Source organism: Scyliorhinus canicula, chromosome 12, assembly GCF_902713615.1.
Source record: "Scyliorhinus canicula chromosome 12, sScyCan1.1, whole genome shotgun sequence".
Lineage (NCBI taxonomy): Eukaryota > Metazoa > Chordata > Chondrichthyes > Carcharhiniformes > Scyliorhinidae > Scyliorhinus > Scyliorhinus canicula.
The window spans coordinates 16,930,609-16,957,177 of NC_052157.1; the positions used below are offsets into that span (position 1 = coordinate 16,930,609).

A 26,569-nucleotide genomic window follows, 5' to 3' on the forward strand; every position below is an offset into this window, starting at 1 on the left:
GCTCTGCTGAACTACTGTTCTGTGTCTCATTGATACACGGCCTCACTGGGAGGTGAGATTCTCAGGAACAGGGAAGGGAGGAGAGCCAGAAAAAAATTGGGGTCAGGTTCTCCTCGCCATTCTGCAATCTTTCCACACACTGTTTGCAAAGGCCCTGTGATAAATTTTGCTTCCTAATTAATAACAATTCTTGGTTGGAAAATTCTAGAATCTGGACCTGAAAATTTAGCTTGCAGAAGGAAAATAAAAGTGTGGATAATTCAAATCTTTTGGATAAAAGAATCAGAAACATGTTTCAAAATTGAGCCCCTGGACACGATGCAGATGTATTTATCACTAACTGCGATGCACGAGTAGCCAGTGATATGATAACTCATTGCTTTCAAATGTGAGGTGCCTGGAATAATCATATCCTGTTTCAAAATGTGTTTTTATTTGTTCCCACCAATTCCCTCCTCTCCTTAGGTCATGTGGCTGGCTTTTTCTGTTGCTGTTTCACGCTACTAGGCATGTGATAGAATTCTGTCCACCTGCCTAGAGTGGTGCAACTCCAACAACACTCAAGAAGCTCGACACCATCCAGGACCATGCAGCCAGATGGATTAGTACTCCATCCACCGCTTTAATCATTCAGTCCCTTCATCGCCAGTGGATGGCACAGTGTGTAACATCTGCAAAATGCACTGCAGCACGTCATCAAGGCACCTTCAACAGCACCTTCCAAACCTGCAACCTCTACTACAGAAAGACAAGGGTACCAGACTCATGGGAACACCTACGCCTGGAGGTTCCCCTCCAAGGTCCATATGAGAATGACTAGAGCGAGGGTAGGTCCGATCAAGGACAGTAGCGGGAGATTGTATATTGAGTCTGAAGAGATAGGAGAGGTCTTGAACAAGTATTTTTCTTCAGTATTTACAAATGAGAGGGGCCATATTGTTGGAGAGGACAGTGTGAAACAGACTGGTAAGATCGAGGAGATACTTGTTAGGAAGGAAGATGTGTTGGGCATTTTGAAAAACTTGAGGATAGACAAGCCCCCCGGGCATGACGGGATATATCCAAGGATTCTATGGGAAGCAAGAGATGAAATTGCAGAGCCGTTGGCAATTATCTTTTCGTCCTCACTGTCAACATGGGTGGTACCAGAGGATTGGAGAGTGGCGAATGTCGTGCCCCTGTTCAAAAAAGGGAATAGGGATAACACTGGGAATTACAGGCCAGTTAGTCTTACTTCGGTGGTAGGCAAAGTAATGGAAAGGGTACTGAGGGATAGGATTTCTGAGCATCTGGAAAGACACTGCTTGATTAGGGATAGTCAGCACGGATTTGTGAGGGGTAGGTCTTGCCTTACGAGTCTTATTGAATTGTTTGAGGAGGTGACCAAGCATGTGGATGAAGGTAAAGCAGTGGATGTAGTGTACATGGATTTTAGTAAGGCATTTGATAAGGTTCCCCATGGTAGACTTATGCAGAAAGTAAGGAGGCATGTGATAGTGGGAAACTTGGCCAGTTGGATAGCAAACTGGCTAACCAATAGAAGTCAGAGAGTGGTGGTAGATGGCAAGTATTCAGCCTGGAGCCCAGTTACCAGTGGCGTACCGCAGGAATCAGTTCTGGGTCCTCTGCTGTTTGTGATTTTAATTAATGACTTGGATGAGGGAGTTGAAGGGTGGGTCAGTAAATTTGCAGACGATACGAAGATTGGTGGAGTTTTGGATAGTGAGGAGGGCTGTTGTCAGCTGCAAAGAGACATAGATAGGATGCAGAGCTGGGCTGAGAAGTGGCAAATGGAGTTTAACCCTGAAAAGTGTGAGGTTGTCCATTTTGGAAGGACAAATATGAATGCGGAATACAGGGTTAATGGTAGGGTTCCTGGCAATGTAGAGGAGCAGAGAGATCTTGGGGTCTATGTTCATAGATCTTTGAAAGTTGCCACTCAAGTGGATAGAGCTGTGAAGAAGGCCTATGGTGTGCTAGCGTTCATTAGCAGAGGGATTGAATTTAAGAGCCGTGAGGTGATAATGCAGCTGTACAAAACCTTGGTGAGGCCACATTTGGAGTACTGTGTGTAGTTCTGGTCGCCTCATTTTAGGAAGGATGTGGAACCTTTGGAAAAGGTGCAAAGGAGATTTACCAGGATGTTGCCTGGAATGGAGAGTAGGTCTTACGAGGAAAGGTTGAGGGTGCTAGGCCTTTTCTCATTAGAACAGAGAAGGATGAGGGGCGACTTGATAGAGGTTTATAAGATTATCAAGGGAATAGATAGAGTAGACAGTCAGAGACTTTTTCCCAGGGTGGAACAAACCATTACAAGGGGACATAAATTTAAGGTGAATGGTGGAAGATATAGGGGGGATGTCAGAGGTAGGTTCTTTACCCAGAGAGTAGTGGGGGTATGGAATGCACTGCCTATGGAAGTAGTTGAGTCGGAAACATTAGGGACCTTCAAGCGGCTATTGGATAGCTACATGGATTACGGTAGTATGATGGAGTGTAGATTAATTTGTTCTTAAGGGCAGCACGGTAGCATTGTGGATAGCACAATTGCTTCACAGCTCCAGGGTCCCAGGTTCGATTCCGGCTTGGGTCACTGTCTGTGCGGAGTCTGCACATCCTCCCTGTGTGTGCGTGGGTTTCCTCCAGGTGCTCCGGTTTCCTCCCACAGTCCAAAGATGTGCAGGTTAGGTGGATTGGCCATGATAAATTGCCCTTAGTGTCCAAAATTGCCCTTAGTGTTGGGTGGGGTTAGTGGGTTATGGGGATAGGGTGAAGGTGTTGACCTTGGGAAGGGTGCTCTTTCCAAGAGCCGGTGCAGACTCGATGGCCCGAATGGCCTCCTTCTGCACTGTAAATTCTATGATAATCTATGATTAATCTAGGACAAAGGTTCGGCACAACATCGTGGGCCGAAGGGCCTGTTCTGTGCTGTATTTTTCTATGTTCTAAGGTTCACACCATGCTCGGAATTATATCCCCATTCCTTCAGTGTCACTGGGTCAAATTCCCGGAACTCCTTCTGTAACGGCACTGTGGGTGTACCTACACCACACAGACTACAGGGGTTCAAGAAGGTAGCTCATCACCACCTTCTCAAGGGCAATTAGGAATGTGCAATAAATGCTGGCCAAGCCAACGATGCCCGCATCCTCTGAATGAACCAGCAAGGAGCCCTGTGATACATTACTGAAGTAATCATTCTTGGTTGTTGATGCTGACAGGGATTTCGTTCTTGGAGGTGGGAGAGAGGACATCACACCCCAAGTTGCACTCCAATATTCCAGTCATTCTAGTGTTGCTCCAGTGGTCATATTCCACCTCCCACATTCTATCACAGATGGCAAAGCTTTCAGCCATCTTAGCCGTACTCTCCGCTTAAACATGCCCACCTTATTGCTTCTCTCAGCCACTTCAAAAACCTCCAGAAGATCTACCACTTTAATTGCACTTCACCTTTGTTTCCTCCCCTGAACTCATCACCTACTGCAACTTGTCCATTCTCACCAACTCCGACTCATTCCCCTTCCAACCCTCCCCCTGAACCTTTCCTGCTAGGAAACACCTTGGGATGTTAGGGGAGGCAGTGGCGTAATAGTATTGGTCACTGGACTAGCAATTCAGAGACCCGGGGTAATGTTCTGGGTACCGAGGTTCGAATCCCACCAAAAATTGAATTCAATAAAAATTTAGACTTAAATGTCTAATGATGACTATGAAACCATTATTGATCGTCATAAAAACCCTTCTGGCTCACTAATGTCCTTCAGGGAGGGAAATCTGCCGCCCTTACTTGGTCTGGCCTACATGTGGTTGACTCTTAAATGCCTTTCCTGATATTTTGGCCTTTCCCGATATTTTGTGGCCATGACTGGATTTCCACACATGGTCAATGAGCCTGCTAAATCCCGCCCATAGTACTTGGTGTCGAGCCATTTTCACGTTTCCATGAATAAGAGTTATTTACACCTTCCTCCTACCAGTGTTCTTTATTTTATTCATATCAAAAACTACTTTCACTGGTGCCATTTGTGAACGGAGGAAGGTGAAAGCTGTCACCTGACCCACACAGAATATCCCAGGGATATTCACCGTGATGTTTCAACTTGAAATTCATATATACAAAACTAGTACAGAAACATTAACCACAGTTGTACAACACCCATCTGTCCATTTGTTTAACAGGGACATGAGACCATCTCGAACAGGTTAATGCTGCATTAGAACTGCAGGCAGAGGAGTATACCAGACATATTAAGCTTTTAATATAGACATAGAACATACAATGCAGAAGGAGGCCATTCAGCCCATCAAGTCTGCACCGACCCACTTAAGCCGTCACTTCCACCCTACCTCCATAACCCAATAACCCCTCTTAACCTTTGTAGTCACTAAGGGCAATTTATCATGGCCAATCCACCTAACCTGCACGTCTTTGGACTGTGGGAAGAAACCGGAGGAAACCCACGAGACACGGGGAGAATGTGTAGACTCCGCACAGACAGTCACCCCAGGCCAGAATCGGATCTGGGTTCCTGACGGTGTGAGGCAGCAGTGCTAACCACTGTGCCACCATGCCGCCCTATTGAATGTTAATATTACAAATATGAATTCCTGGCTGTTAACTCATACTACAACAGGGTGTTAGAACATTTTAGGGGAACAGATTATAATGACTTTCCACTTTCCTGCCCTCTGCACATCCTTTGTCTCTCTCCAACTGTGGCCAAGACTAGTTGACAGGAGCCTGGGTGGATTTCCGCCATCCCGCCCATGAGGTTTGGTGGCGGGCAGGATCAGCAAATTGAGCAGCAACCAAAAAGTCGGATACCTGCTGGTGTAAAGTCGCGTTGCAATTCTCTTACTGGTGGGTCACTCTTCCCGCTGGCTCATCACAATCTCATGAATGCTCTTTAAAACAGCTGACAGCTGGCATCATGTCAGTCTTTTCAATCTTATATCCTGGTCAAACCTGATTTCTAAACGAGTGCCATACACAAGGTGGTCCTCAGCTTGCCAGAGACTACGGGAGAGTGCAACAGCTTTCTGCCATGGCACTGCGCTGCTCTTGTTGCGCTGTACAACACTCTGCCGGTTTCTATGGGAACCAGCCACCCTCTGACACCAGGGCAAACCAGTTCCTGCCTCCATCTCCATGTTTAGAATGTCTTCATAGCCAGCACCATGTTGCTGGACCCATGGACCCTCCTGTGTCACGGTTAGATCTGTACAGCACCTGGGGTTGGGGAGGATAGGGGTCTCCTTCCCTCCTGGTACCACACAGTGTCTATCTGGACAAGACTGATCCTAACTTCGGTTGGGGTGAATGTGGAAGGAGTGGTGTAAAAAAAGGGGGGGGGGGCGCAAATGCTCGCGGCTGCATGCAGAGAGGCAATGTGGTGGATGGGGGTGACAAACATTGTAAGGCAGAGGAAAAGCTGAGGGGACAGAAACTGGACCACAAAAAGACTGTGTGAAAAGTTCACAAACAAGGGGGTCAATGGGATATCACATTGTTTACTGGAAGGGGATGCATAGAGACTCCAGATTCATTGGGTAGAAGTCCAAGTGTGGTGATGGGCTCAGAGGGAGGGGTGGTTGAATCAAGGAGCAGACTTCTTTATCAGGCTGCTCACATTTTCCCTCTGGGCTGCTGACATCCTGCATGGTCTGACTAAGACAGGTGGGCTGGACAGAGCACTGGACTGATGTTTAACGATGACGGTGGGACATTTGAGCCCACCAGCTGACGGCAGGTGGACCAATCAGCTGTTGGCCCACCCGGAGACTTGGAGGGGAAAGTGCTTGTGCATAATTAATAAGATTCCAAACGCTGAATCTGGTGCAGGATCCTGCCATTCTGGTCGGGAGGTAGGCACCGCCAGAGCTGTCCACCACTGCACTTTGTCTCAAAATGGGAAAAGTCCACCCCCTATCAAAACTGTTGCAAACTGCCAGTACATATACATGAGAGAATGGGCCTGTGATAAGCTCAGAATCAGGAAGCGTAATTTGTTGGCTCAATGGGTCTGGGCAGCAATTGGTTCTGAGCCGTCTGGACCAAAATGATCTATCGCCTGTCCGTGCTGAGTTAGGTGATTGCAGGGTAGAGCAGGGATGCAACAAATCAGCCTTAGCTCCTGTGGGGTGGAGGGGTTTTATCTTCCTGGCCACTGTGTGTCAGGTGTGGACAAGGTCAAATTTAACCGGAATGCCTCATTTTTGAATAGCTACTGAACATGGGTACACAGGGTGAGGCATCGGAGGGTGGGTGGTTCCCATGGAAACTATACTCGAACACGGTTTCAGGAGAGAAAGGGAGAAAATTGACGTGGGTGAAAAATAAACAAAGCATCCTCTAACCCTATAAAAAAAATAATTAACTTGTTCATTTCCGAGCTGTTACTAATTTTACTAGTAACTAGTCTAGGGGCTTTTCACAGTAACTTCATACTTGTGACAATAATAGTTTATTATTACTATTAGATATAGAGAAACTCAAGGTTGAGCTCAGATACTAGTCTAGACAACAGCTGCAGAATGCATTGAAACTCAATTCATGGTGGTGGAGGGGGAGGGGGAGAGATTTGTTCAGTCTCTCTGGCACTGTTGGCCATTTATTAAAGCAACGTCTGAGTTTCTTACCCGGTGTAATGATGAGTGATGTCCTCAGTTGTTAATGATCGAGGGACAACCTCTGCCACTCCAGCCAGTCCTTGCCAGTGCCCTTCAGAAAGGCAGAAGAAGCCTAAATCAGAGAAATACAAAAGAAAATGGCAAACCAACTGGTGAGTTTCGCATTTGTGATACAAAATTAGACATCGGGATGGTAGACTCAAGGACCCAATGCTCTAACTGCCCAATCTCAAGGTTGTTAAAATGGACAGAGATCAGCTGATTGCTTGTTCCATTGCCTTCCAAGGATGATTACAAGAAGAGATATGGAGATGAAGGAACCGGGAAATTAGGGAGTGGAGGTGCCCGTAGGCACAGAATTGAACACACATACGCTGCTCTAGAAAGCTCCTTTTAAGGTTTGTTTCTTTGATCAATCAACACCAGGTATTCAATGCCATTGGACACTGTAGGAGTTGGAAAAGAGGCATGGGTCTACCTCACACACCATGGAGCCTGATATTTTAAGCTCTGAAGCTTTTAACAGAGTTTGGGATATAGATTTTTTATGTTGCCAAATTGGAACCTTTTTATTTTCACATAGTGGATCACATTACAGCATAACACAAGATCTTTTATGTCATGATATACTGGGTTCATTTGGAGTCTTCATGCCACATGGATAATTACCAACATCTTACAATATAAATTATAGTTTAATCAGGACAATGCATCTATTTTCTATTTGTACAAAATTATTCTACATTTTCTTTACCTCCTTTCTGCACACCTGCCCACCCCCTACTGACTGAAGATGCTGATCCTTAATGGAGTAAAATTTCACGGGTACCAACCACCCTCCAGTATTCATCCAATAGGCTATTCTTCACATGCTAGCACAGGCAATGACACACATGCCAACTATCAACATTTTACCATTGACAATCAGTGATGATGGGTCCAGTCAGTGTGGGCTACCTCCCTCCTCCAAGCTCCCCAAATCCAGTTTCTAATGGATCAACAGTATTCCTAAAGCTGACGGAAGTAATTCTGATGTGGAGATGCTGGCATTGGACTGGGGTGAGCACAGTAAGAAGTCTTACAACACCAGGTTGAAGTCCAACATGTTTGTTTCAAACACTAGCTATCGGAGCACTGCTCCTTCCTCAGGTGAATGAATAGGTATGTTCCAGAAACATATATATAGACAAATTCAAAGATGCCAGACAATACTTAGAATGCGAGCATTTGCAGGTAATTAAATCTTTACAGATCCAAAGATAGGGGTAACCCCAGGTTAAAGAGGTGTGAATTGTCTCTAGCCAGGACAGTTGGTAGGATTTTGCAAGCCCAGGCCAGATGGTGGGGGATGAATGTAATGCGACATGAATCCCAGGTCCCAGTTGAGGCCACACTCCTGTGTGCGGAACTTGGCTATAAGCTTCTGTGGAATTACTGGAAGTAATTCTGGTTGGGCAGATAGATGGGAGTTGTTGCAGAAGCAAAATTCATGCCCTTTTTTTCATTTGATATGGACGTGGGTGTCACTTTGTTGCCCATCCCTAATTCCTCTCGAAATGAATCATTTGTGAGGCTATTTCAGTGGACAATTAGGAATCAACCATATTGCTGGGGATCTGGAGGCACCGGTAAACTACACCAGGTAGGGATGGTAGATCCTTCACTAAAAGGCATTGGTGAACCAGATTGGTCATTAACAACAAGCAATGATGACTTCATGACTTTGTTAATTGATTTCAAATTCCACCAATTCTGGGATTTGAATTTGTGCCCAGAGTCTCTGGATTACGAGTCCAGCGACATTACAGCACAGCGGCAGTGGTTAGCACTGCTGCCTCACAGCCGCAATGGCTTGGGTTCAATACCGGCCTTGGGTAACTGACTGTGTTGAGTCTGCACATTCTCCCCGTGTCTGCGGGGGTTTCCTCCAAGTGCTCCAGTTTCCTCCCACAGTCCAAAGATGTGCATGTTAGGTGGGGTTAAAGGACAGTGAGGGGGAGTGGGCCTATGTGCAGGCTCGATGGGCTGATCGGCCTCCTTCCGCACTATAGGGATCCTATATGGGAACACCACTATACTGTCTCCCCCATCTGCAAATGATATACAGGGATTAGAATCCTTCCCATTAGTAGCAGGACTCAGATAGGAGCAGGACCAAGGGGAGAGGGTTGTAGGGAAAATGAATCATAAGAAAGGCTGGAAATGGGGAATGATAGAGGGAAAATGGGAAATGAAAGAGGGGAGAAGTGTGTAGGCATGAACTGGGGACAAGGGAAAATGAGTGTCACCAGGAAGAGTAGACATATACGGTGATATTGAGGATGGAAAAGAAGAGTAGTAGGTTTAATTAACTGGGCAAATGGAGAAGAATGCCAGTCTGAGGTAGGAACATTTGGCCCTTCCAGCCTGCTCTGCCATTCAGTAGGATCACACATGATCTGCTTCTGGCCTAAATTCCACTTTTCTGGCTGCCCTGTCTGGAGAGGGCTGGAGAAGAGAAAGTAACTTGGAATTTTCCCAGTTGCTTCTCCTGGGCAGGATAACTATACAAAGCGTGGGAATGTCGGAGGGTCTTGATTACCCTCCCCCAGCAGGAAGACTGCTAATAGACTTTGCCCCTCTCCAGTTAAATGTTATTTTAAATTTCTTTTTCCAATTACGGCGCAATTTAGCGCAGTGGTTAGCTCTGCTGCCTCACCACGCCGAAGACCCACTTTCGATCCCGGCCCTGGGTCACTGTCCGTGTGGAGTTTGCACATTCTCCCCGCGTCTGCTTGGGTCTCACCCCCACAACCCAAAACAACGTGCAGGCGAGGGGGATTGCCACGCTAAATTGCTCCTTAATTGGAAAAAAAATAATTGGGTATTCTGAATTTATAAAAAAAGGAGATTGTGCAAACTCCACACAGACAGTGACCCAGGGCTGGGATCAAACCCGGGTCCTCGGCGTCGTGGCGCAGCAGTGCGAACCACTACGCCACTGTACCGCCCTTAAATTTAATTTTACAAGCCATCACTTCCATCATCTCATGGACACATAGATGTGGGAAAGTGATGTCGATGTCACTTTTGGAGAAGAATTAGCCATGCTTTGTTTAAAATATTAATTAATTTCTCCTTCTTTGGTTTAGCTGTCCATTGTCTGACTAGGCTTCTGTGAAGCACGTTGGTATGTTCGCTCTCTGCTGACGTTTCTATGTAAATACAAGTTATAGTTGCTATTAGATTACAACATTCATGTGAACACTTCTGATTCACATCACAATTTGTTTTATGTGGGCCATTCTATAGGGTCTATCCTTGAAGCTGATGGTTAGCAGACAGGCGTGGGTAAAGTGTTGGCAGGCTATTGGAAAATGGGGAGGTGATGATGCTGATAGAGCTAAACTCAATCCTGTCCTCTGAATCATTCAAGAGCACTGTCAGTTCCCACATATACGTTGAGGACTTCCAGTTTTACTCAACCACTACCTCTTTGTGCATCTCTGCCATCTCTAAAATGTCAGACTGCTTCTCTGGATAAGCCATAGGTCAGGATTTTCCTGCCCCTCTGCCACGTTCTTTCTGGCAGTGGAGGCAGAACACGGCAGCAGGACCGGGAGTCAATCATTTGTGTTGCCGTCGAGGAACCCACCATTGGGGGAGGCCTTTGGCAGAACCGGCTGATCCCACTGATATGAAAGGCGGAAAACTCCCCCCATTTGCCATATCCTTCCGGTCTTTCACGTTGGCGGGATCTTCTGGTCTCGCCGATGGCGCACCATGGGTTTCCTGACGGTGAGGGCATTTTATTAAAATAAATTTAGAATACCTAATTATTTTTTTTGTCCAATTATGGGGCAATATAGAGTGGCCATTCCACCTAACCTGCACATCTTTGAGTTGTGGGGGTGAAACCCACGCAGATACGGGGAGAATGTGCAAACTCAATACGGACAGTGACCCAGAGCCGGGATTCGAACCCGGGTCCTCAGCGCCGTAGTCCCAGTGCTAACCACTGCGCCAACGTGCTGCCCTTAAAATGTCATCTTTGCTTTCAAATCGCTCCATGGCCTACCCTTCTTTATGGCTGTGTTCTGTTCCAGCCACACAATCCTCCAAGATACCTCTGCTTACCTAATTCTGACCACTTGAACATCCCCAATTCTAACTGTTTCACCATTGGTGGCTGTGCCTTCAGCTGTCAAGGCCGTAACCTAAACTTCTCCAATTCTTCACTTTTTGCTGTTTCAATGTTCCTTGAATCCTAGCTCTCTTTCACCAAGCATTTGGTCATTTGTCCCAGTATCTCTTATGTGGTTCAATGGCAAATTTTATTTATAACACTCCTGTGAAAAGCCCGTGATGTTTTATTACATCAAAGGCACTTCATACTTACCAGTGCTGTTGTCCTCATTTACCACAAAAAAATCCAAGCACCTTTCATCAGGGATCACTCCATAGCTAATTTTCTGTTCCCTCACCTAAACTAATTGTAGCACAGCATTTAATTTTACCAGCTGAAATCGGTTAACTCATGACAAAATTGAGGTTAAATCTGAGACCGTGTGAGTGTGTTAGTAGGTGAATAATTTCTACAAAACTAATATACTTTGCCCCATACAGGCTGGTACTGATAATAGTTTCAGTATGCAGTTAACACAAAATCTGTTCCTGCTCCAGAACATCCTACAATGCTGAAAATTCTACAGCTGATAAGAATATGGAGCCCAATCCAACTGGTTTAAACAAACTCACGTATTAATTTTAGTACTTTACTAGCAGATCTCCCGTGGTGTTGCCCATAAGTCAGATCATGAGCTGCTTCGTTAAGACAGGAATCCTCTAGCATGTAAGACAAAATGGGCAGCAGAAGTTTCCTCAAAGCTGCTTCCACTGCATGTCTGTAACATCAAATGGGCTGCAATGGGAAAAGTTTACTTACCGAAACAGAGTTTGGGTCAAGCTGGAGAAGCCAAGGAGGAGCTGTCCTGAAGGAATTAACCTCCAATGTGTTACTCTGCTTGTAAGGTGCAGCTGAGACCCTTTTAAGATTTAATTATTGTTAAGTAAACACAGCCTGGATTCAGAGTTTCCATTTACTGTGAGGGCACTTTGCTGACTGGAAAGTGCTTTTGACTTTCAAGCTACAGTAGCACCCAACATTAAATGTTTGACTTTCTTTTTCTTTTAAGGCAGTTTCATTTGCAAAATAAAGTGTGACATAAATTGCAAATATACATTTATTTATGTATAAATAGCAGCTCTGCCAAGGCATTTCTCACTGAGTCAGACTGTATACTCTTACAAGGGGGAGAATGACTAGTATGTGAAGTGGCAGAGGCTTTCACCTCACCAGTGAACAAATTGTTACAAGATCATTTAAGAGGTACCCAGGGGAACAAAGATGTGGATAGATGGGCGGCATGGGAGTGCAGTGGTTAGCACTTCTGCCTCACGGCGCTGAGGATCCGGGTTCGATCCTGGCCCGAGGTCACTGTCCATGTGGAGTTTGTACATTCAGTCTGTGTCTGCGTGGGTTTCACCCCCACAACCCAAAGATGTGCAGGGTAGGTGGTTTGGCCACGCTAAATTGCCCCTTAATTGGAAAAAAAATAAAATGGGTGATGAACCATCAATAATGAACCACCACGATGAAGATCCAAACTGTGGCTTTAATTAGCTAGTTGTTAGCCCGGTGGTCGACTACAGAGAAAGGCCGACCGCCAGGAAACCTGGGTACTTATACCCCGCCTCGGAGACGGGGTCTACTTGCCTCTCGGCCAATTGATGAGCAGTCACATGACTAGTCCCAGCCAATTAGATGAGAGGCACATGACCAGCCAGAGCCAATGGGAAACCAATGCTCTGCACCAATGGCAGTGCTCCCACTCATATCACCACATTGGGTACTTTAAATTTAAAAAAATGTGGATAGATAAATATATAACTAGGTATTACAAAGTATTTGCAGTACAAAAGCAGACCTTGCAACCCAAAGGTACATGTGAGGTTTCATGTTCCTCTCACCTTTCATCTAATCCCATCAACAGATTGTCTCCAGATTGTCAACAGATTTTCTTTTCATGTACTTAATGACCTGTTGAGCTGTTCGTAGAAAAATACTTTTCACTGCACCTTGGTACACGTGACAATAAATAAACCCATCCATCCTTCATGTCAAAATGATAAACAGCTGCATGCAAAATGAGGGTAGCAGCCCCCCCCCCCCCCTCCCATTCTCCATGTTTGGAGTCTTCAAATAATAAACGTTTACAAATGCATAAAACTTTAGTTTAATCTTTTATTTGCAGTTTTCCTTCTGAATCAAGTATCTGCACAGCAGTAAGCAGGCTCTTTACCTTTTCTTTGAATAGCTTTTACTTTAGTTATCTGAAATACGCAGTTTCGGGTTCCTGACATAGGAAGGATATATTAGCCCCAGTGACGGTGCAACATGGGGCACATTTTAACAAAATAATTTCTAAGTGTTATTTTGGGCCCGATTCTCAACAGCCATTTTGGCGAGATCGCGGCCCATATTTAACGGCATTTAGTGCCGAAAATGAGCCCCCACGAGTAAGTCGCCGTCATTGGCTGTCTGGTTTAGCATGGTCTGGTTTGGGGCTGATTTAGCACACTGGGCTAAATCGCTGGCTTTTAAAGCAGACCAAGGCAGGCCAGCAGCACGGTTCAATTCCCATACCAGCCTCCCCGAACAGGCGCTGGAATGTGGCAACTAGGGGCTTTTCCCAGTAACTTCATTTGAAGCCTACTTGTGACAGTAAGCGATTTTCATTTTGTTTTTTATTTTCTCACCGTCTGATTCGCCAGATTCGTGCCGCAGTGCCTCACTGCTAACAAAGGGGAGCTGCTTTTAAACACTCCCTCATCACTCACTCCCAGTCAACATACAAGCATGGCAGCACGGAGACCTGTTCCTCGCTTTGGAGATGCCGGCTTGGACAGACTTCGCAACACTGTGAATGGGGGGGGGGGGGGGGGGCATTCTGTTCCCCCGAGGGGGTCAGAGGAACAGCAGCTGGGTCAGCAATGCTGCCTGGGAGTCAGTGGCAGCAGCTGTCAGTGCGGGCAGCATGACCAGAAGGACCTCCGTCCAATGTCTGAAGAAGACCAACGGCCTCCATTGAGCCACAAGGGTCAGTTAACATTTATCTCCTGGCATCGGTTCTGCCTGCCACTTCTCAAATTCCCAACCCCCTCCCCCCCCCACCCCCACACACACACAGATGATTGGCTGACACCTTGCACCCTCCCCACATCCGATCTCCATGCTTGTTCCTCAGCACCCTCTGCCACACACACATACAACTGTTTTATGTCCAGTTGCAGTGACCACACATGCCACCTGTGGTAGGCCCCCGACCCATCAAGTACATGCCCTAGAATGCCCTCTCTTTGTCCCCACAGGAGAAGGTAGTCCATTATAAATAGGAAAGGGTCAAGATGGGGGGTAGACTCCCGGAGATTCGAGGCCTCACCCCTGATGAGGAATGGGCGCTGGAGGTCGCGGGGGTGACCAAGGAGAGAGCAGTCACTGACAGCGTGGTTGGCCTGCTTCACAGAGGTAAGAATCCACTGCCCCTTCATCCAGAGGACCTGCCTCAATGAGTAGTTCATGTCACAGAAAATGATCATCTCGCAGGATCTCCATCTGATAGGGCCGGGCCATCCAGAGTCATTCACCTCCTGTCACCCAAGAGATCCACTAGAGGAGATCTTCGAGGAGACCACCATTGAGATATCACAGCTATCACCCTCAACTCCACCTGCGCAGAGGCACACACCTCGGTGGGCAACATTAGTGGACAGGCTTCCAGGGCACAATCATGCTGCACATCAGGTGGAGGTAGGAACATCCAAGGGAGTCAACAGTTGGAGGTCTGCTGGATCCCAGGACTCTGCTGGGTCCCAGCCAGATGCTGAGCCTCAGGATATCTGGGAGCTGGTGCAGAATCTAGGACACAGCCGTGACATTCAGGAGGGGATATCAGCAACATTCCAGCAAGTGCGTGGCAAATGGAGGAGTCCCAAAGGCTACGGATGCGGGAGATGATGCCAACAATGCATGGCACCAAGACCAGGACATCAGTGGGTACCACTTATTCCCCAAGAGTAAACCCATCATCCTGGGGCAGTCCTCAAAGATGCCAGGGATCCCTGAGTATCCCAGGTTGTAGCTGGCATGCACACTCCCTGGGTAGCATGCACACCTGTGCATGATCAAGAGGTGGTGGTTGCACATGAGTTGAACATTCAGGGGCAGCATAGTGGCACAGTGGTTAGTGCGGCTGCCTCATGGTGCCGAGGTCCCAGGTTCGATCCTGACTCTGGTCACTGTGGAGGTTGCACATTCTCCCCGTGTTTGCGTGGGTTTCATCCCCACAACTTAAAAGATGTGCAGGGTAGGTGGATTGGCCATGCTAAATTGCCCCTTAATATGGAAAAATAAAAATTATTTTTTAAAAATGAGTTGAACTTTCAGGGAGTGAAAACCCTTCCCGTTAATGAAGGGCACTCCCTCATGCCCCAATGCGCACAAGGCACCGTGCATGCCTTCAATTGCCCCGTGACCTGGGCCATCCCCGCTGATGGCAGGGAATCCTGCAGCCCAGGGATATCAGTGGGCTTCATCCACGGGCACGACATCGTGGCTATAGCTTGTGAAATGCTGCACAAGTTCGCGCTCGAACACTGGAATGAACTGGTGGCATAAAGTTACATTTAATTTTTTTTTATTTTTCTAATTAAGGGACAGTTTAGTGTGGCCAATCCATCTACCCTGAACTTCTTTTAGTAGTGTGTAGGGTGAGACCCACGCAGACACGGCAAGAGTGTGCAAGCTTTACATAGACAGTAACACGGGCCTGGATCGAACCCGGGTCCTCGGCATTGTGAGGCAGCAGTGTGGTGACATAGATGTTCAGCATTGCGGTGAGCTTCACAGCCACAGGGAGCGGGTGTCCTCCACAGGGCACAAAGACTGTGAGGACATGGCACAGATGCCGCACCATCTCTTTGTGGAGACGGAGTCTCCTGTGGCACATCCTGTCCATCACTCCTCAAAAGACCAACGACGCATGTACACCTTGGGCCATACCCCCCTCTCTGAGTTTCTCCTCAGCCTGATGGTGGCCAGGTCTTCAGGGTGTGGTGCCCCCTGCACATGGGGTGCTGCCTCCTGCCTGTGTCGACACTGCCTCCTTCTCTGGCATCTAGCCGCCTGGGCTGCCATCAGCACCACAAGGGCAGCCTCTGCAGGACCGACACCACCATCCATTTTGGTATCTGTAAGGAATTGGAGGAGAGAAACTGACAATCAGTTAGGGCTTCCACGCCTCAAACACCCCAAGCCTCCTCTAACCTTATATATCCCACCTTCTCCCAGGGTGCAATCCTGTGAGCCAGTTGTGCTGGCAAACCTTGCTCTGCAGACTCACCCCGGCCACAGCAGGACCCCCCTGACCCCAGACTCCAGATCTGGGAACATTCGGTGGAGCGTGCTCAGTTGCCCTCCCCTGGTCCACACGCTTACCCTTTAGTCACGAGGCTATCCCCAGTGCTGAAGCCCAGCTCTGGAGTGTTTGATTGTTGGCTGCTGCCTCCATGGTGCTGGCACTTCTAGAGGTCAGAAAAACCGTTCTGGTTTGATTGAAATATGATAGAAATAACCATCAGCTGTGACATGGCACGTGTACCCACGAGTAGCCACTTGATAACAGTTTGTTTATTAAATAGTCAATAGTAACAAAGATTTGAAAATCGACTACATAAAATTCCACATATCACACTAGCCAATGTCACCGTTCCATATTGGTGCCAAGACAAAGCTATATCAGCTAATCTTCACAAAACAAAACCAAACACACGGTGTTACCCCTCGCAGGTTCCTCAACAGAAACTGAGGATAAGCCTGAGAATGTGTTATCATGTCCAGAACTTTGTCATAGAAATGATCTATCTACCAATGTGTGCCTTGTTCCATGTATCATTGACATTCTCCATCCAGGAACCACAGCTGTGCAGACTCCCCAACGCAGCCCTATCTCATTGGAACCAAATCCTGGAACCCACATATTCCAATGACACTCAAGGTGCAGGTGAACATCCTTGATTTCCAGCGTGTTTAACCCACGGTGACTTGCCAGTTACATGCAGCACTCACCTCTCCAGCAACAAAAGCTGAATTGCACCCATTACCTTGCATGATAACACTAAGGATGAAGAACTGAGTTATAAGAAGAAGAAATCACTTATTGCCACAAGTAGGCTTCATATGAAGTTACTGTGAAAAGCCCCTAGTCGCCACATTCTGACACCTGTTCGGGGAGGCTGGTACGGGAATTGAACCATGTTACTGGCCTGCCTTAGTCTGCTTTCAAAGCCAGCGATTTAGCCCTGTGCTTAACCAGACCCTAAAAAAGGTTACAGCAACAAGAGCTGTTCTCTTGAATTTAGGGGATGAAGGGAAAATTGACAGGTGTTCAAAATGATAAAGGGAACAGACCTGGTAAACATTAATTGTTTCATTTGATCAGTAAATTGAGGACAAGAGTGCATGGTCTCAAGGGAAGCAACAAAAGGAAGAGTTTGAAGATTTTTTTTTATTCAAACAGTTACTTTATGGTTCTACGCTTTGCTGCAGTGATGATTGATGCTAAAATATCTCTCAAGTATGTTCCCATTTCTTCCATTATTTTTTGTTCAACCCCCTCCAATCAGATTCCACTCCTCACACAGCACTTCAACCCCCTCCAATCAGGTTCCATCCCACCCATAGCACCAACACCAAGCTTGCCAAAGTCACCGACAACATCATGTATGATTGTGACCAGGGCTCATTGTCTATCTTCATCGCCCTCAATCCCTCTGCTGGCTTTAACACCGTGAGCCAGACCATCTTCCTCTGTACCCCTCCCTATTGCTGCTTCCATTACTACCTGTCACAATCTGGGATACACATCTCCTATGACTTCTCTTTCAATGCTAATAAGAGTCACCCCCGGTGTACTTCAGGGTCAGAAAGTGACTCTTCTCGCCCAAGGCAGACATAGATGACAAAATTCAGCATCGCCTCCAGTATCAGCCTTCAGCCAACTGAGGAAAAGAGTATTTGAGGGTCAAGAACTCAATCCCAAGACTAATTTCATGGTTCACCAGCAAGCAGTGATCCCCATGTTCCTATTTGTTTTGGAGCTGGCACCCTAAAACATTGGAAAGTACCACCATTTGTACCGTTGCAAGATTCTCAAAATCTGCTGGCAAGAAACGCAGTCCAGCAGCAGAGCCTTTTCGCGAGCCAACTTGTCCATCATCGAGGCACAAATCACCCAAACCAGGTCTGTTGGGGGCTGTGGGAAACATGTTTTTTGTACGCCTGGCACCAGATTCCTGAAGCAACTATGCTCGGAACTCAGTCATATCAGGAGACGTCCAGGAGGAGAGGACAAACATTTTACAGGAATCCTGTCAAACATCTCCAATGACTCATGGAAGACCCTTAGCAGTGACAGTGGATAAGGCTCTTTTTAGAAAGTACCGAAGAGATCAAGAGACCTCATCGGAATGTGCAGAGGTGAAGTCAAGGCGTGTGCGGGAGCACACAAACCTCCAAATAACCCATCTACCTGGTCTTTCAAGCACTCCTTTGGCTGCATGTGACAGGGTTAACAGATCGCACATTAGACTTATCAGCCATCACACAACCCATCAAACTGGAGTGGATGAAAGTCACCCTCAATTAGGATTCCACGCAATTTACATATTATTCACTGGTGATAGCAGCAGGAAACCTGCAAAAATCTATTGATGACACTTAACTCTATCTTTCCACCTCCTTCTTTAGCTCTTGGGCAGTTACCACACTCTCCAATTTAGCTGGTGTTTACTTCTTGCTATCACTCTCACCTCTGAGTCAGAAAGTTGTGGGTTCAAGACCTGCTTCAGAACTTGAACACGTGCTCTCAGGCAATGTTCATTAGGTGCTGCATTTTCTAAGACGTTAAACTGGAGTCTCACCTGCATGTTTGGGTAGATTATCCCACTACACTAATTAGAGGATGAGCAGGAGGTTTCCGAATGTCTTGGTTAATATTCCCTCCCTACCCAATACCAGCAAAACAGATTAACAATCCAATTATCTCATTTGTTGTCTGTGTCGAAGTTGGTTACAACATATGCCTCCTGAACAAAGGCAAGTACATTTCAAATACAATTCAATAGCTTTGAAGTGCATTAGGACATTAGTTACCAATAGAATATATTTCTTTTAAGACCTGGATGAGCCAAAGTATCCTCCAGCTAAATGTCAACAAACCCCAAATAATTGTCTTTCTGCTTCCACAAACAGTGAAGTATCTCCTTCCTCAACTCAATTTATCTTCCTGGTGGTAAATTCTACCTGAGCCCAGAGTTCTGGAACCTTTGTGCCCCACTCAAGGTCAGGCACACCTTCTTTGCGAAATCCATCTGTGATCAAGAATGCGTTCTCTCTTATCGAAAGCGTAGCTCATCTCCAACTTTACCATTCAATTTCCAGATGAAATTGTGCACCTTTGCCTTTATTATCTCAAGCCTGCACTTCTCTAATGTTCTCCTTGCAACCTGCCCCCTTTCCGCCTTCTACAGACTTAAAATAATTCAAAATACTGGGCTTACTTTCTCACTCAGTTGTTGCCAAGCTTCAATGGCTCCCTGTGCCCCAGAAATACTCATTTTAAAAAAGAATTTAGAGTACCCAATTATATTTTTTCCAATTAAGGGGCAATTTAGTGCGGCCAATCCACCTAACCTACACATCTTTGGGTTGTGGGGGTGAAACCCACTCAAACACGGGGAGAACGTGCAAACTCCACACAGACAGTGACCCAGGGCCAGGATTCGAACCCAGGTCCTCAGCGCTGTAGGCAGCAATGCTAACCACTGTGCCACCGTGCCGCCCGAAATACTCATTGTTAAACACCTCTGTTGGCCTTCCCTCCCCTATCACTGCAATACATTGCTGACACATGGCCCTGAGCCCACCCTCCCTCAAGACCATTAAGTCATAAGACATAGAAGCAGACGTAGGCCATTTGGCACATCGGGTCTGCTCCACCTTTCAATCAGATCATAACTCCCCATCTTGGTTGCCAGCTCACTTCCCGTTCCCAGCTATTCCCAAGAAATCCTCAGCTGCTCTTCAGCCCATGTGCTTTTCACACCACAATTTCCTTCCCTCAGTATATCCACCTTGTCATGTCCATCTTAGTCTTCAAAGGTCGTCTAAATACCTCCTCCATTCAATAACATTTTCACCCATCCAAGCTCCTCTCTTCCCTTTTGCCCACTGCCCTGCTTTAGCTTCATGTTCACTGCCCTGTATAAAGCACTCTAGAATCTCTGCCATGAGGAGTGTCACACAAAAGGCAGATTTCTGTAGTTCAGCTGATCTGGGCGTTCTTGGTACAAAATCTTGAAGGACCTTCATTTTGTAACTAATCAACACTGTAGCTGAGCAAGGAGTGAGTACAGGAGAAGCTTTAGTCTTTAATAATCCATGTTATCCTTATTTCCTTAATGTTGAAAGTAGGAAAATAATCAATTTCATATACCTAACATCTCTTTCCTCGAGAAGGTGAGAAATCTCCCCATCAAGAAGATCAAATAAAGACACGCCCGAGTGAATCAACCTGCTAAATTCGCACAGCCAGCAGCGCAAAACACAAAATAAAGAACTACTGGACTTTTTGCAAGAATCGTATTGAATGGTAGTTGACACAATTTCATTGTTCGGTAAATAAGAATGTGTGTGAGACCTCCAGAACATTCCTATACTGGGCAAGATGTGGTTGCGGTGGGGAAACTGATAACTATTCAAAACCCCCTGCGCATAATTTTAGTTGCCATCCATTTCGGTAACGTGTACCAAGTGCTACACCCAACAGCCCCATCTGTATTTCACCAAATTTGGGGCTATTCCAGTAGGAAACTGAAGTGTGAAGAAGCAAGGGAAAGAATTAGTAAAACTACAAAAGCAAAAATATGAATGATTTAAATTTTAAAAATGAGAATCCCAAATCCAGCTCTTTAGAAACGATAAATGGCAGAAAAGCTTTTTAACTGGGAAGTACGGACAGAATGACTAAGTCTGCAATTTGTTTAAAGAAACATCAGTTCTCATTTGATTTTTTTGTTCATTTGATTTAAATGCAAGACTTTTAACTAGAATGTGCACCCATTGATTCAGCGGAGGTGTTTGAAACATGTATTATTTGCATAGACACATAAACATGCTTCTTAGTCGAGATCGAGCGCTAGCCTGTCTGCTGGGAAAATATAATTAACGCAAAATTCAGTTACATACTTAATAAATGGACAGAGACTCTTGAGTTTTAAGCAGTACTTGTCAGTCAGAGCTGGGAGAAATGGACACAATACCACTATTCAGTGCAGAGGCCTAGAGATTTCAATTGAATTAAACCAGCACAAAGAAGCCAGATTTTCACAGCCTCCCCCCTTATTGATTAGTAAAATCTCCTCACAGTATAGCATAGTGGAGAAAGAAACTGGTTATTGTGAAGGTAGCAGGTTGAAGTGTTAAGGAATGTGGGGGAAAAAACATTCTAATATTGCGCTCTGGGCCTGACAGGGATTACAGGCCAGCTTTGAGGGAAAAACAAAATGAGAATCCATAACGTTTGCGCGGTGGGGGGTCACTCAATTTCAAGCCATTTTCTGATTCGCAGAAAATAAACATTTTCCCCAAAGAAAATCCCTTAAATTTTTTTTCCCAAGGATTCTCCCCTCCTGCCCTGAAGGCAGTGACTCATGCCACAGCACAGTTCCGTGGCTGTTCAGTAGCAAGCAGCCATTCTTCAACTGTGAGCACAGTGCTTATTGGTGGGGCAAGGTGATGAGGGGGGTGGGGAGGGGGGTGGGGGTGGGGGGGAATGGTGGTGGTGCGGAAAATGAGAAGGTGGGAAAAGAACTTGGCTTGGCAATGTCTTCGCCCGTGTAAACTTTCCAGCAGAAGTCACTGAAAATATATCACTGCCCGTGAAGCAGACTGTGATGTTTAATTTTATGCTTTGCAGTGGAAAGTGTTCAATGATAGGTGTTACACCTTGTTAAAGTGCTCACTCGCGTTGTTGGCATCTGCTGCTTTTTGCCCAGCTCCCGCAGGATTGTGTTTTCAGGACAGGAAGAACATGGAACAATGGGAACAGTGCAAGCCTCCCATCTGACAGATCTCAATCGCCACCAAGTCTACAATGAAATTTCATCACCGCAGATAGTTCCCACCATTATGTTATGCCATTGGCTGGTTTCGACATCACCTCATTCTCTTTTGGGAGTAACGGAATAATGAGGTGATGGTGAGCAGCCAATCGCTGGTCTTGCTACATTTGTAGTTAATCTTCAGAGATAATTGTGGGGGTGGTTTAGCTCAGTGGGCTAAACCGCTGGCTTGTAATGCAGAACAAGGCAGCAGCGCAGGTTCAATTTCCGTACCCGCCTCCCCGAACAGGCGCCGGAATGTGGCGACTAGGGGCTTTTCACAGTAACTTCACTGAAGCCTACTTGTGACAATAAGCGATTATTATTATTATTATTATTATTAATAATGTGGTGCGACATCTTAAAGGGACACCGTCCTCAGGAAAGAAAGTGTATTTAGCAAACTCTTCCTCACACAGGATGTAAACGACATCTGAAAACATTACCAAATTATTTGTGGCTGACGCTATCGTGAAGGAAGTAATACAGACTTTTCTCCAATTTCAGGACAATAAATAAAATGTTGTCAAATGTATTTATAATATATTTACAATGTATACAGTGTTCCATTAGCATTAGGTCTGCATTGGAGATGTAGAGTGCTTGTGGTCCTCCCACCTTAAGTTGTTTTTAAATCAGTTATCAGATGGGTCTCTAAGATGGGACTCTAACAGATGACACCGTGGCACAATGGTTATCACTGCTGCCTCACAGTGCAGGGATCCGGGTTCAATTCTGGCCTTGGGTGACTGTGAGGAGTTTGTACTTTCTCCCTGTGTTTGCATGGGTTTCCTCCGGGTGCTCTGGTTTCCTCCCATAGTCCAAAGATGTGCAGGTTAGATGGACTGGCCATGTTGAATTACTCCTTAGTGTCCAAAGATGTGCAGGTTACGGGGATAGGGTGGAGGTTGGGCCTACGTAGAGTGCTCTTTCAGAGGGTCGTTGCACTCAATGGCCCGAATGGCCTCCTCCTGCATACGAATCCTTTGGTCATGGCAGCTTTTTTTTTTACCTCTTTCTGGTCCTTTGAACTTTACCCTTTTTATCCTCCTAACTTGCAAATACTGTACACCACCCTACAACCCCAATGTGTTGTAATTAACATCTGAAAGTACAGGATTGGGAAACGCTATGCAGTTCATCTGTTAAATCCCAAAATGTAATGCCATTCAAATACCCACTTCCCCAATATCTAACCTTGGCATTCAAAGACTTTCCAAGCTTAAAAAATGTTCATCATAGGATTCAATGACAGTCTCACTCACATACTGAAGAGCACAGGAATATTGGGCAGCAGGGTACACTACATCAGAACCAATGATATTTCACTGCATTAACAAATAAACTTCAAATCACTCAAATCCATTAAAAATTATCTTTATTTTTAAAATGATAAATACTCCAAATAAAAGATCATTTATCATGACTTGCAATAGGTAGTCAGAGGATCTGCATACATTCTAATCAAATAGCTCAGACTGAAATGGATTACTGTACACCTCAAAACTAGCCTGATTTATGAAGTCACCCTACTCCAGAGAATTATCCTATTTATGCCACTTACGGCATGATTTTGCACGAAAGTAGCTTATTTTATCTCACCTTGTGATTTAATCAGTAAATACACAAACATCATATGCAAATGAATGTTCCAATTTTATCCCTGCTCTCTCACAACGATGAATTCAGAAATACTAGTGCTTATTTCCTAAAATTGGCCTCAATGTCTCTGGGCTAGCGAAGTAGATATTAAAGAAATAATCAGCCAGGATTCCGTTGTGCTGTGCATTGATTCCCACTTATATTCAACAGTCAGCCTGGTTCCGTTGGCATCACTTGAATCTTTTCATCAGGAGGTTATGCGTTAAGCCACACTTTAAGACCAGAGCACATAAACTACACTGATACTATAGCGTTCAATTAAGGAACGCTGAATATTCAGGCATCGCCCTTCAGGTAAGATATTAAACTGAGACCCTGCCTGCCTGCTTCAGTGGTTCAAGGAGCGGCAAGAGATCTCACAGTACAATCGGAAGAAGAATTGGGAATTCTCCTGAAGTCTTGGTCAACATTCCTACCTCAAGCACCACCACCAGAAAATACAAAATCGTAATAACTGGTCATTGACCTTAATTGCTTCTGATGTGACTTTGCTACACACAAGTTGACTGTTACACTTATCCACATAAACTAGAAGTAGTTGCCTCACTTCAATGTAATTGACTGCACATAAAATGCCTGAGGAAGTCGAGAGAGATTGATAAAACAATACATAAATGGAAGTCTCGGTCAGTATGTGCTTGCGTGCGCGTACACACGCATTTTTTTTTTTTTTAACAGTACAGCACAGAACAGGCCCTTCGGCCCTCAATGTTGTGCCGAGCCATGATCACCCTACTCAAACCCACGTATCCACCCTATACCCGTAACCCAACAACTCCCCCTTAACCTTACTTTTTTCTAGGACACTACGGGCAATTTAGCATGGCCAATCCACCTAACCCGCACATCTTTGGACTGTGGGAGGAAACCGGAGCACCCGGAGGAAACCCACGCACACAGGGGAAGGTCGTGCAGACTCCACACAGACAGTGACCCAGCCGGGAATCGAACCTGGGACCCTGGAGCTGTGAAGCATTTATGCTAACCACCATGCTACCCTGCTGCCCCATGTGCATGCTGATCTCAGGTGTGCACAGGAGTGGACTTGGAACTGTTGTCCTTTCAATTAAAATAGCCTGCCAACATTTGCTAGGTGGCCCCACAGATGAATCCATTTATATTTTATGTTGGAGAGTGTCTGGGATTTGTGCAAAAACCCCAGTGATAAATTGGCAGCTTCAGGTGAGGAAGGAGAAATACCTGAAGCAAAGGAACATCATTGTTTTAATGTCCTTCACCCTACTGTTCCCAACATGGAACAAAAGAAAAAGACAAATGTTTAAATATAAATTCTCCCTCCCTTTTCTTTGTAAAGTTTGCACCTGTTGAAAAGATTGTCAGCCAACATTTTGGGGTGACGTTGATTCACAGAGACAATTATCAGTCACTGCAGATAGAAATACCCAGACTCTTCCAGAAGTGCTTCGTTTGAAGACTTAAAGAGTGTCAGAGACAGCAAGGGTAGAGAAATCTAAAACTAGATTCCACTGTTCTCCAGGGTCATCCTGTTAAATTTAAGATAATGTTGTCAAATATATAAAAGTATATATATATAGCAGTTAATGAAGCATTTAGTATCTGAGGCTTTATTAATAGGAGCTGTGGTAGTGCATGGCAGTCTCTTATTTCACTCTCTGTATATAGTTATTGCTTTAATAAACAGTTAATCTTTAATCAACTTGATTATTGCCTGTCTGTCAGGATATTACAGGGGCATAGAGTACAGGATCAAGGAAGTTATGTTGAACTGGTATACAACACCAGTTTGGCCTCAGCTGGAGTATTGTGTTCAGTTCTGGGTACTGCACTATAGGAGGAGGTGTAAGCAATGGAGAGAGTGCAGAAAAGATTAATGAGAATGGTTCCAGGCATGAGGAACTTCAGTCATGAAGATAGATTGACGAAGTTGAGACTGTTTTCCTCGGTGAAAATTCAATAGATGCGTTTAAAATCATGAGAGGTCTCGTGCAGGGTCGAGGAGAGACTGTTTAGTCTTGTGAAAGGATCAAGAACCCAAGGGAAGGGCGACACGTGGCATAGTGGTTAGCACTGCAACCTACGGCGCTGAGGACCCAGCTCTGGGTCACTGTCTGTGTGGAGTTTGCACATTTTCCCCCTATTTGTGTGGGTTTCACCCCCACAACCCAAAAAGATGTGCAGGCTAGGTGGATTGGCCACGCTAAATTGCCCCTTAATTGGAAAAAATTAATCTAAATTTTTTTTAAAAGGGAATTAGACTGAAAAGGAAGAGTGTGCAGGGTTGCAGGGAGAAGGCAGAAGACTGCATGGTGGGAATTGCTAATCCGGAGAGCCAATGCATGCACAATGGGCCGAGTTCCCTCCCTCTGCACTGAAACAATGTTTTGCTTCTGTGTGATTCATGTTCCTCCCATCCCAAAAATAGAAAGAAACTACAGAAAAAGGTCCATTCATACAGTCAGTGATTATACACTATGCTGGAACAAATCAGCAGCGAGGCTGCATTTGGAGTGCTGTGTCTATTTCTGTTCATTTAGCCTGTAATGGGTATTGATGTTTCGGAGAGGGTCGAGAGGAGAGTCACGAGGATGATTTCAGGATTCCGGGGTCTAACTTACGAGGAATGACTCACAGAACAAAATCTTTTTCTTCGTTGTGGAAAAAAAGCCTGGGTTAGAGGGAGGTGAATGTGTGGTCCAATTTGCCAAAGTATTTCAGGAGCCCTGAACAAGCGATGGGAAAAAAAACTTGTGATCACCATCCTTTGATTTCTGTTGGGTAATAAACACATGCGACAAGCGGATGAGCACACATTCAGGCTCAGTTGCAATACCTTCCACGTTGCACAGTATCCAGTGAGTGACCATCTATGGTCAGACATGCAGAATGACCATTTGGTGGAGGTATCAATAAAGGCTTCAGCTAAAAGAAGAAACAAAATTAATTTTGAGTAAAAATATTTTTCTATATAAAATAAAGCATACAATTCTAAAAGGAGTGCAGGAAAGAGGGTCCTGGGGGCATTCGGGTCTAAATT

At 45.5% G+C, this 26,569-nt stretch overlaps 1 long non-coding RNA gene across 2 annotated transcripts in view; it reads right to left on the reverse strand.

Annotated features, from left to right (window-relative positions):
• The window catches only part of LOC119975170, a 112,462-nt gene that overhangs the window by 64,343 nt on the left and 21,550 nt on the right, over positions 1–26,569 (reverse strand). For both annotated transcript variants that reach the window (XR_005462670.1, XR_005462669.1), the window contains exon 2: positions 6,643–6,745. This is a non-coding gene — a long non-coding RNA (uncharacterized LOC119975170). The remainder of the gene's footprint in view (positions 1–6,642; positions 6,746–26,569) is intronic.